This window comes from Scardinius erythrophthalmus, assembly GCF_964197995.2.
Source record: "Scardinius erythrophthalmus genome assembly, chromosome: 13".
In the NCBI taxonomy this organism is placed as follows: domain Eukaryota; kingdom Metazoa; phylum Chordata; class Actinopteri; order Cypriniformes; family Leuciscidae; genus Scardinius; species Scardinius erythrophthalmus.
This window is the reverse complement of record NC_138233.1, coordinates 39,563,762-39,567,768: the sequence shown is the minus strand read 5'-3', so window position 1 is coordinate 39,567,768 and position 4,007 is coordinate 39,563,762. Positions and strand designations below refer to the sequence as shown.

Below are 4,007 nucleotides of genomic sequence, written 5' to 3'. Positions count from 1 at the left end.
TGGTCACGCAGGGGGATTGAGATATATCGGGAGCGATGCCAGGAGGACATTGTCTATCTGGATGTGACTGGCAGCATCATGAAAAAGCAGAGTTGAGTTGGTGGTCAGGAATCCCCACAGAAGCTCGTCTCCACTACCTGTTGCCACATACCTTACCTGTGATCGCACCACGGCCTCAGTTAACTACTTCCTTGAGGCGTGTCAGACTGATGTGGCCAGGTGTTTTGGGAGAAAAGGTATGCGGTCACCCATCATGATCCTGTGTGATGTGTCAATGGTGTTAATGCAGGCAATATGCCACCCTGAAAGACACCATTAACCACTACTACAAGATAGCAAGTGGTCAAGGAAAAAAAGCAGATTTTGAGGTGCCCATTCTTCATCGTAATGATGAATGCAAAGGAAATGTGCAGAAAGTAGTAAGTTGTGTACTTGAAAAAATTACTGTTTGTGACAATCCTCTTTTAGTGTCAGTTGCTAAGTGTCCAATAAACTTCATACAGATTCTGTAATGAATTACCTTTCATTAATGTGCTATGCTAAAAAACACAACAGCAACATCTCTTTTCCTCATACCAAAAACTAATAATGTTACTACCAATGTGAACTGAACTATCCAAAATGCAGTGTTTTCTGTTAGCAGTGTGGCCTCTGAATTCCCCTACATCGGCTTTGCCTGTGAAATGAATAGAATAATGATCTACTCAACAAATATACAAAAGACCAGCAAGTATTACATAAAGTGCAGATTTGGATATAATACACACAAGTTGTACAATTTATCATCTATCAACATATAACCTTGAAGACCATAGTTATATTCTTGAACCTAATTATTTTTGTTACATCCCACAGTGCGCCAAACCACTACCATCTGGCCGTGCACGTCTTCGGTTCACTGACAACTGCAAGCACTTTAATAGAGCGAGACGACATGGTTCAAAGTGGTGCTGTTGTGTTCTCCAGTCCATCCAGTGGGCCCAGTGTAGAGAAACACTCCAGAAACCTGCTGAGAACAGCGACTACATTGGATGAGACAACCAAGTCCAAAAGTGAGAGCTTGAAGGTAAATGTCAATTCCAAGTTTACATTTGAACATTTACGGTTTTAATTTGAACAAATATGCGAAGGTATACTGTTGTTATCAAGTAAACACTATAAAGAAAAGGTAATGAAGTTAAATTTCTTGAGTGAAAATGCCATGGAGGGCAGCTAGTATAAAAGTATATATAAAAGTAGGTTACAATGATACGTATTTGATATATTACTACCATTTAACAGAACAAATCTAGGAACAATTGCATTACATGTAAATATTGTACAATAACAGTAGGACAACAAGGCCTTTTGTCAGTACAGAAAGTAACTTTAGTGTGTTTTGTAAGTGTGTGTTGTCCTACTTACTTCATTAAAAAAAAAAACTAAATTAATTATCTGCCACTCGAACACCACAACCCAGCATCATTTTAATATAACAAGACAGAAATGTATAATAAATATAAAGTCCACAGCATCTGCAGCCTCAAACATATATAACAGTATGATTGTCAATTGGTAGCGGTACACTGTTAGCCCGGACAAGTTGAATCTACTTAAAAAATGTGAGCAAACTGGTTGCCCTAAAATAATTAAGTAATGGTAACTTAAAAAAATTTAGCTAATTTAACTTAAAATGTTTTGTAATATCAATTACTTTGCAGTTATTACACATAGTATATTTAAGTTCAATGTACTAGCCCAACGACTTAAAAAATGTGAGCAAACTGGTTGCCCTAAAATAATTAAGTAATGGTTACTTAAACTAGAAAATTAAGAAAAAAAGCAAATAAAAGTACATTCATACAATTTTCTGTTTTATTTTAATTTTCATTTGAAATACAACAAAACATGAATTTTACATGCCCTGAATACATTTTCCTCATAAAACATGAAAAGACAATCACAACAAATTGCACCAAAATGAGTTCACAGTATTGTCAGTATTTAATTTTAGGTGCCAGCTCACCTTTTCCCAGGCTAAACATTACCTGCTGAAAAAAAAAAAAAAAAGTTTTTCATACAGTTAGGGTATTCCAGGGCAGGGCGTAAATCAGTCCGAAAAAAGGACACAAAAGGCATGATGTTGGTCAGTTCATCCATCACCAAACATCCTTCCAAATCGATCATCACTCTAGATGGGTTTAGCTGATGACTTTCTTGATCAACGCAGAGGATTCTCACTGGAGTTTGTCTGTAAGAGTCCTTGTCAGCTGCATCCTAATGAGGAAGAAAAAGATTAAAGATAAAGATAGACAAATATATTATCATGTAAGATGATTCTGTTGTCAAATACTCATAAGTCATATGCTGCATTTACGCCATGTCGTAATTACTGTAATTCCGAGATGATAAAATGTGACGTTTTACTCAGAGCCGTTCATGTTCTTTGACTGGGAATTATGCAGTTTTAAGGCAAAATTGTCAACGGCTAAATGAATCAGCAGCAGAAGGGTGGTACAACAGTCACGTGGTAAAAATAAGGAACCCTCAGAAAATTCCCAGTTTACAGGTTGCAATTACGAGTTCTACCAGAACGACAGCGCTTTTTTACAAGCTGGAATCTCATAATTATGGTATTACAAAATGGCTTGAATGCACCTATACATACCTGGTTTACTGTAGAAAGAGCTGGCCATTGAAGTACCATCAGGCTGATGTCAAAGCTTTTCGTTGAAAACTTTTCTGTGAGGAGCAAACATTAAAGTTATAGTCTTTATAATAGCACCTGACTTTCTGGTTTACATGTAATTGTGCACTGTGTAGTATGCAGATGAATACACCAATCAGCCTCAGAACATGTCTTAATAAACTTACATGACATAGGCCTACTTATCTGGAGGCCGGATAAGTTGAACATTGTGCATAAAGTGATTTAAATGTACATACATTTCAGATGTAAACAAAGAAATTGTTCTGTTCATGTATAACTTACATGTTTGAGCCTGCAATTTTAAAATAGATGTGCTCTCTTTTCACAGTTATGAGGGCAATACTTGCAGGTCCAAAGCATCTCTTCTTGACCTGCAACACAAAATAAGATAGTCTGTCGTTAAGAGGGCTATGAACTTAGATAAAACAGTACATCCATACGTTTTTGTATTCAACCCATTAATTAACTTTAACTTACTCTTTTAATGAATAGCCGTGTTGAAATAAAATATGGTCTTAAATTATTGCACTCACCACCGTATTCGCGCCGCAATCCTCGTCCTGTTCGGCGCCGGCCGGAGGTTCAAACAGTTACACTCTCCGTCTCAACAACAGTGAAATAGAAACAATAGGAAGGAAAATACAAAAAAACAACGTACGTCGAACTCGCCGGTCAGGGGTTCAAGCGCGGCGATGTCCGCTGCACGCGAGTGAGAAATCTAGCTAGCTAAAAAACAAACAAACATTGATTTTCACTGCTCACAAACGGAAAACAAATAAACGATAAAAAGGTAAATGTCGGGAAAAACGTCCATAGAACTTGCTAAAACAAATGTTCCAACTTCTCATCAACAGCTCCTTGAATTCACACACACGACAAAATGGCGTTACCTGACTCGCAGCATCAAACCACTGCGTGGAAGGCGTGGTCAGGAGAAAAACTTCATAATTTGAGTCTTTTTAACTTACATTTATTCACACATTCAAATTATGTACACAAATTAGTAGAATCTACTTATATTTTATTAGTAGCGCAATCAAACTTAAATATTTTAATTAAATTGTAATTAAATTCTTTATTAGATATAAAATCCGGGCTAACAGTGTATTAAAGCGCATGATTTAGGATCATTAGGAAATTATATATTAGATCAGGGGTTCCCAAACTTTTCCATGCCAAGGCCCCCCAAATACCACTAGGTTCTGGCCAAGGCCCCCCTTTTGCAGGATGTGTTATTGAACCCATCGACAATACTACGGCACGTGTAGAAATAAATAAATAAAACATCTAGGTGAACATCAGATTATGTGGTGGTGTT

General features: G+C 36.9%; 1 long non-coding RNA gene across 1 annotated transcript; it reads right to left on the bottom strand.

Annotated features, from left to right (window-relative positions):
• Positions 1-1,088: 1,088 nt before the first annotated feature.
• On the bottom strand, positions 1,089-3,604 carry LOC308700306. The gene is made up of 4 exons (XR_014031290.1): positions 3,223-3,604; positions 2,972-3,060; positions 2,648-2,721; positions 1,089-2,256 (listed from the first exon to the last, which is right to left on the bottom strand). It is a non-coding gene; the product is annotated as an uncharacterized lncRNA (long non-coding RNA).
• Positions 3,605-4,007: the final 403 nt, after the last annotated feature.